Source organism: Peromyscus maniculatus, chromosome 15, assembly GCF_049852395.1.
Source record: "Peromyscus maniculatus bairdii isolate BWxNUB_F1_BW_parent chromosome 15, HU_Pman_BW_mat_3.1, whole genome shotgun sequence".
Classification (NCBI taxonomy): Eukaryota; Metazoa; Chordata; class Mammalia; order Rodentia; family Cricetidae; genus Peromyscus; species Peromyscus maniculatus.
Genome location: NC_134866.1, coordinates 48,343,949 through 48,352,261, shown reverse-complemented (window position 1 = coordinate 48,352,261; position 8,313 = coordinate 48,343,949).

The window sequence follows — 8,313 nt, the reverse complement described above, 5'->3', positions numbered from 1 at the left end:
TGGCTTTATCCTTTATCTCTGGGGTGCAGTTATGAAAGCAGGAGATGGAGCAGCTGCTTTAGCCCTGTAGAATACATAGATCAGACTTGCTCGATGTGCAAAAAGAAAATGGAGTTCTGGGTAGGAGTCAGATTATGACAAAGGCCCTGGTTACCTTGCTCATTAGCAAGGAAAGGTGATTTTCAGAATATCAGGTAATTTTTCAAGTCTTTGAACCAATCACACAATCTTTCAAGGCTTCCTCTATTGAGAAGGGGCAAATAGAGAGCATTCTGTCTCACAAGGTTATTATGGGGACTCAGTTTGAGCAACATATGCCATTTAAAAACTGTTCTAAGTTATGGTTGCAACTACATGTATCTGCCCCAGCGAGAGCAGCTATTTAGAGGGTGATGTCTCATAAGAGAAGCTTCTCAGTTTGGCATTCTAGAGTCTTGCCTGTTGAAAAAAAAAACAGTAGGATCAGCAGGAGAAATAATTTGTTACCTAGGTCCTGAGCCTGCCTGGATTGCTAGTAACCTTCTTATGATGCTGCCATTCTCTTTGCAAAGGGTAATTCTTGCTGTCATCAGCTGTAGACAGATTTCCTGTTTGGGTAAATTTGATGAAGGAAATTACCCTGCCAGGAGCTGGGCAGATGTATAACTGCTGTCCTGCTATGTGACAAGTTGATTGTCATGGTAGATGTCTGTGGACCTGTATTCGTGAAGCTGAAATTGGAGATCCCTAGTATCAGATGTCCCGTCAGTTGCCTCTGAGTCTGCTCACCAAAAGTGCTCTCCATTTCATTCCAGAATGATCCAGTTTATTCTTCACATCTTCCTCAAAGTGCTCATGTCCCTGATGTTCACAGAGGCTTCTGCTGAGCACAGAATCTACAGGCTACACCTGTTAACCCTCCTGTATGCCTTCAAATACAAAATTGAGCATCAACCAATTTAAAGTTTCTTTCTGGTGCCAGCAAAGGGTTGCAAAGCAGAATTCTTGAACCATTCTTGCTGTGGATATCACTCTATATAAATAAAACACTGATGGCCAGTGACAAGACAGGAAGTATAGGCGGGACAAAGAGAGAGGAGAATTGGGGAAACAGGAAGAAGGAGGAGACACTGCAGCCACCGCCAGGACAAGCAGCATGTAAAGACGCCGGTAAGCCACCAGCCACGTGGCAAGGTATAGATTTATAAAAATGGGTTAATTTAAGATAAAAGAACAGTTAGCAAGAAGCTTGCCACGGCCATACAGTTTATAAATAATATAAGCATCTGAGTGATTATTTTATACGTGGATTGTGGGACTGCGGGGCTTGGTGGAAGCTGGAGAGAAGCCCTCCAGCAACACATTCTTTAGGATTCTCTGTGAGTTTTCCAAAGCAGAATGTTTAGGAAGGATTTTGCCAGGCTCACAGCAAGCCCTGGCAAGGTCTCTTAAAGTGGTTAATGTCGATGGGAACAGACAATCACTTGTGACCCCTTATCATACTGCATCTCTTAGTTACCTTGTTCCTAAACGGTTAGACATTGAGAATAGCATTGGTATGGGCGGTTCTACTTAGTAACCCTGTTATGAGTGGGATAAAGATGTGAAAAATCTGAGGATAAGACTTGGAAAGGAATGTTTGACAGAGTACAAAAGCAAAAATAAACTAAAATAAGAATGTGATTGTCACATATAACTGCCATAGCATCAGCACTAGGCACAGACTCGTTAGAGTCTGATGACAATGTGCACCATGCCATCTCACATTCTAACATTCACCAGAAGCACAGTGGCTGAAATGCCTCATTACATTGGACAGATGCTGCAAGTGTTATTCAGCAGAGCACCTGGCAAATTGCCAACTTGCTCTGTTGATATTTTCATAATTTACAAGTTCAAGGAACCATGGGAGAACTTCCTATTTGACTCCCAGTTCTGACCAATCAGGTAGAACTGGATCATGATCCAGAAATGACAGAAACCTTGACAGACATGGACTCCATCTTAAAGTAGTCAGGAACATGTCATAAAATGAATCAAAATTTCTATGAATGTCAACAAAAATATAATAGTAGATATAGTGTTGATATTTACCTAAAAAAATACCCATTTTTTTCCCTAGGAGCTGTATCTATTGATGACACCATGGATGACTGGAGACCAACATATCAGCCTAGACCAGCGTATTTGTAGCCTATAGCCTGAATCAGGGATGGTTCTGACCCAAGGCTAGCCAATGACCAGAATGACTGATTGTATTTAGTTGCTGTATTTCAAGGCTGAAAGGCCCTGAACAACAGGGGCCTAACACTCAGAGGAGGCAAGAAAACCTGATTTGTAAAGAGAAGCATGGAGTAATTGGCAGATGACATGGGGATGTAGGGGGGGGCGGTAATAGAGGAACGCTAGATTGTGAGACTCTAAACAACAGAATGGCTGTATGTTCTGTGTTTTGACCTACGTGCCAATAAGTAGGTATTGATAGGGAAAGAAGAGAAAGACATCTTAGGACTGCTAAGTTTCAGGTCCAATGAGGACTAACGATGCTTTGCTCTATGTGATGGTAGTCTGCAGTTCCTATCTGAGGTCTATCACTGACTGGTGTTTGTTTTCCTTCTTTATTTTGAGCTTGTTAGATGGTTTATCTGTCTGTGTTACCAAAGCAGCTGGAATCTTAGCTAGATGTGGTCAGAGTTCCTAAGCAAGAACTCACAGCCCAGATTTTGATGTGAGGACCCGTTCCTTGAATCTCAGCTAAGCAAATGCTCATTGCCTACACTTCTGTTGGTTCATCCTATGCCTAATGCTTTAGAAAGCTCCCTTCCAACAGGGAAACATTCGTAACCTACCTAATAAGATGTTCTGGGCATCCTGTTGTCTAAACGTGGCTCCTTTAAATAATTTTTCCCACATGACTTCCTAATGGCGGTTCTACTCACAAGACAAGCTTTCATGTCCTATCATTCTCCTAGACTTCAATCAGACACTGTTTATCAAACTGCTTTGTTAAGCCTTTAAGCCTTTTTTTCAAATGGAACAATCCAGTAAACCACAATTTCTCCAGTAGACGTCTCCAAAGTCCAAATGAGGTGGCTTGTCTATATTATGACCCCAGAGTTGGACAACTCAAAATCTCTTGTTCCTAAGCACTAGTAGGTGTTGTACTGAAGATTTCCTATTTGCCCTCACTCCCAAATAGAGACAGGGGAAGGTCATGTAATTATACCACTTTTTGGTCTGCCAAATTCTTAGATTGTGTTAATAACGAGTCTGCATATATTTGCTGTTTCGCTTGTTTTTTTTTTCAAGTTTTGTACTCTTTAAGAACCATTTGATTTAACCTTTTCTTTTGTAAAGCAATTATGTAGACTTTACAAGATGCTAAATGGTATATCTTGAGAATCTAACAGAATAGTTAAATAAATGTGTAAGCTATTAAAATAGTACTAGAGAATAATTCCAAAGAAAGAGGTATTAGTATTCTTGTTTACAAATTTTTATTCTGAGATATTATTTGATGCTATTGTGGGTGAAATTATTTCCCTGATTTCTTAAAAATAATTTTTTTTTTGAGACAGGTTTTCTCTGTGTAGTTTTGGTGCCTGTCCTGGATCTCTCTCTCTGTAGACCAGGCTAGCCTCAAACTCACAGAGATCCACCTGGCTCTGGCTCCCAAGTGCTGGGATTAAAGGCATGCGCCACCACCGCCTGGCTAAAAAAATTTTAAATTATAATATCATTATGTCGTTTCCCTCCTCTTTTTTTCTTTCCAACCTCTCCCATTCTTCTCCACCAGCTCCCTGCTCACAAATTCATGGCTTGAATTGTTATCGTTACACACACACACACACACACACACACACACACACACACACACACACACCCTGATGATTCCGTCTAGTGTTGCTTGCATGTGTATGATTTGAGGTCTGACCACTTGGTATTGGATAACCAATCAGGGGGAGGGGTTATCCCTGAACAAAACTATTTCTCCTGTCTTCAGCATTTCTTAGCTGTCTTGTCTAAGCTTGGAGCCCGGATCTTCCTCCTACCACCTTAGCATATCTGTTGGTGATGTTCTGGCTTAGGCTTTGTTTAGGCAGACACAGTGTTCAGGTATCATGGGCACAGCTTTTCTGTCATTTTTAGGAGACACAATTTCACAACAGATTTCTTGTTCCATTGGCACACAGAGTCTTTGCACCTCCTCTTTTTCTATGTTCCCTGAGCCATAGGTGTGGGAGCTGTGTTGTAGACGTGGCCACTGAGAATTCTGACCAGTTGTGGTTTTATACTGTGATCTCCAATGTTGCAAAGAGAACACCTCTCCTTGATGAGAGGTGAAATCTATACCTATCTGTGGGTATGAGGTTTAGAATTTAGAACGGAAGGGTGATGGCAGGCATGTCAGGAATATTTCTTCATTATGAAAAGTGTGAGAGCATCTGTCTCCTTTCTTATGTCTTCTGTTGTGGGAAAGCTTTGGACTCCTTTAGAAAATGTGGATGTGGAAATGGTCCTCAATTTCTATATCTGCAAAATGGAGATGTCGGGCTAGCTGACAAGCGATAAGTTCCCTTCGTTTCTGATTATTTTATATTATATTAGGAAAAAGTAAGACTGAATAGCAATGGGAAAGTGGGTGTGGACATAGCCTCAGCTAGAGTGTCTGTCAAGATGAGAACCAGAAGGGTTTCATTTACTTGGGAAGTAAAGAGCCCTGTAATCAGGACAGATGCTTTCTTCACTGGCTCTTTTAAAACAGATGAAGAAATGACACCATGGCTTGCCTAGATCTGATCCAACTGAACCTGAGGTGAACCATGTTACAGGACTTGGTTAAGCTACACTGGGAAAAATCAGAGTAAGAGTTGAGTTTTTAGCAGTCTATAGTTCCTGTTCACATTCTTGTTTACGATCACTTCAGAGCCAACCTAGTGGTCATGTGGTCTCATGTCGGTCTTAATTGGTCTAGCTCATAAACATTTCAGGGTCTCCAGCTGAAAAGGAAGTCATCTCTTTATTTTGGCTGTCACCACACCATCCATATTCCTTTCAAAAGCCCCACTTACAATAGTTTATTGAGACCAATGTCAAGGGGCACACCTTGGTCTTGCAGTTGGGCACATAGAAGAGAATCGAGTCTGCCTCTATTTCTCCTCCCTCCTCCGTGTCTTTTCTTCTTCTTTGCCTAGGCTCCACCAGCTTCTGTGGCCAGAGCTCCTTACCTTCACTGCAGAGAAAATTTCACTCCATTGAAAAGAGTGCTTTAGGGGAGAAATCAGACAAGTAAGGCCTTATAGACAAACACTGTTTGCCATGTGGAACTAAAATGGATTGCCATGCTCTGCTTGTCCTAGTTACCCATGAGGGGAAAGTACTTAGGAACAAAACACAAAACCTGTGTATGGTAATGACTGTTTTCTTTTGCTTTGCCTTGTCTTCTTTTGTCATGTGGAAGAAAGGAACCTGGATATTTGCTGGTTGGAAAATCCTACAGGCAGCTTACACTCTTTTTGGATGCCATAGACATGACATCTGGCCCTTGGCACCAGCTCCTCTCCAACCCAACTTATCTTCAATGCGTTGCATCTTCTCGAATCTCAAAGGCTCTGAGTAGTGAAGGAGCCAATGCCATGGACAGGGAGCACAGCTTGGATCCAAACCCTGGAAGACAATGGAGTCCCATTGTGACTGACACAGTGAGCCACTGGATGGCACTGTGGGTCCATGAAGACGAGGATGGGAGGACATTTGTCTTTCTTTTTAAAAGGCCATTTAAGTTTGACAGGTAATTTGGCACATTTTGAGTTTGAGTGTGCCAAATGATTTGGCAAATATTTCACTTACCTCTGAAAATAGGCACACCTGCTGTTGTGGCCTGCAGGAAGGTGGAGGTTGGTAGCTTTTCCCTCAACTCCCTTGTTGATGCTAATTTCAGAGATGAGAAAAAAAAAAGATTTGAGTGGGGATATAGAGACAACCTACCATGTTTTCCAGTGTGGTGCCATGCTTTGGAAAATGGCCAAAGGTTTGTATTTCTCCTGAGCCCAACCTCTCCATTCTCAGGGAACATCTTTTTGTCTTCCCAGGACTGCCCCCACATAGGTGGCTCAGCTGGCTCTTGGCCAAATGGAATGAGATTTATATGAAGAATTGTGTCCTCTAGTGGTACTCCAACCAAGAACATTGGCAAAATCTGTCTCCAACTTTTCTTTTTCTCAAGACATCTCTGCTGATTACTTAGTGTGTTTAATAACCAGAAGACCAAGGCAATATGAGAATGCCTCCTAAGCTGCCTCTTAACCATCCTGGAGGCATTATTAATTTGCTGAACATGATGGTAACAGTCACGTGTGGACATTCCCTACCTATGGGAGAATGAGGGTGACAGGCTGAAACATGAGGCCCTTAGGCCAAGTTCCTAGTGTGCCAAATTTAAGTCCATCTCCTGTAATACATGCTACTCAGTAGGATATATTGGAGCACAAATAAATAAAATGGTATTATTATCAGTATAATTTGAAGTCCAAGCTAATCTTTAAAACAGTGAAGCATTTTCAAAGCCAATTACTATATTTAACACGCCTATAGTATAATGTGGGACCACTTGCCAAATGCTGAGTGATTACCCAGAACAGGTTGGGAATGGACAGGTTAGAGAAGAGAGATTAGTGAGTCCTGTCAGAACCATGTACTGACCAGTAAAAGAAACAGTAATTGTGTCAAACCAATTAATCTTTTGACAAATACCAAGGAAGCATGCGATGGTGGGATGACACTGGCTTCAAAATGTGAGGAATGGCTTCTAGTCCCAAGCCCACCTAGTGGCTACGCCAAGACTGCAGACATTATTAACTCTCCAACCTGTTTTCCTACCTAAGCATGGAAAAAGCGATGCAGATGAACTCCTGTGGCTAGAAACCATTGGGATATCCTTTAGTTTAGGCAGTTGCAAACATTTTCAAATATCTCTTGGTATGTATTAGGATTGTATATAGCAGTAGTAAAATGGGAGAGTATATTTATTTAAGTAAAATCCAAACTAAATAATTACCATTTTTAATGCAATAAATAGCAGTGCCATAAAAAGAAACTTTTGAAACAGTAAGATACTTTATGAAAAAATACATATTTATGCTTTCAGCATTTAGCTAATGAGTCTCAATGAAGTTCTTTCATAAGTTTTTTAATCTTTAGATACTTTTTAGGTTTTTGTTGTTGTTGTTGTTTTATTTTGTTGTTACATTCCTCTGTATCATAGCCCTAATGTTTCACTTCATGAGAGGCCAGAGGAAGAACATTATGGAGGTTGATGGCGAACTTGGTAAGACGTTTCTGTAGACTGACACAGCGGAAACCTATCTGGAGCAGGTTGAAAGAGAATGGGAGGTGAGGGGCTAGTGAGATGGCTGATTGCATAAAGTGTTTACTGCGCAAGTGTGAGGAAGAGAGTTTGGGTCAGCAACAGCCATCTAAAAGCTGCATAGGTGAGGCTGGTAAGACGACCCAGAGAGACACTTGCCACTAAGGCTGAAAGGCCTCTCTTTGATACCCAGAATCCACCTGGTTGAAGGAAAGGAATGGGCTCCTTCAAATCAGCCTGCAACTGCCACACCTACACAATGGCATGCCCCACTCAACAAAGAAATGAATGTAATTAAAAAAAAAAAAAAGCTGGACATGCATGGTGATCTGCTTATATTCCCAGTGCTTGGGAGAAGACACGGGATTTCCCAGAGTCTAGCTAGACTAGACTAGTCAAATCCCAAGTTCCTAGTTCAGTGAGAGTTTCTGCCACATGAATGAAGTAGAAAGCAACCAAGGAAGATGCTCAGTGTCTCAACTCTTGGTCTCCACATGGATGCCTACTCTCATACATGTGAGTATTAGAGCATCTCTCTCTCTCTCTCTCTCTCTCTCTCTCTCTCTCTCTCTCTCTCTCTCTCTCTCTCTCACACACACACACACACACACACACACACACACATTGAGAAATGAGGAAAAGGCACCAGCATGCATACTTGGTCCTCTGTATTGACGTGTTTTGCATCTGTAAATTCCACTAAGCACAGGTTGAAAATATTCAGAAAAAATTATGTATGGAACATGAATAGAATCTTTTTATCATTGTCATCACTTCCTAAATAGAACCATATAGCAACTGTTTATATTATCAGTAATCTAGTGGTAATTTTAAATATAGAATGATGTTTGTAGGTTATATGCTGATATGTCTTAAGGATCATGTGCATCCATGGGTTTTTTGGCATCCATGGACTTCCTAGAACTCAGGTCTCATGATTATTGAGGGAGAAGAGTATTTACAACTCT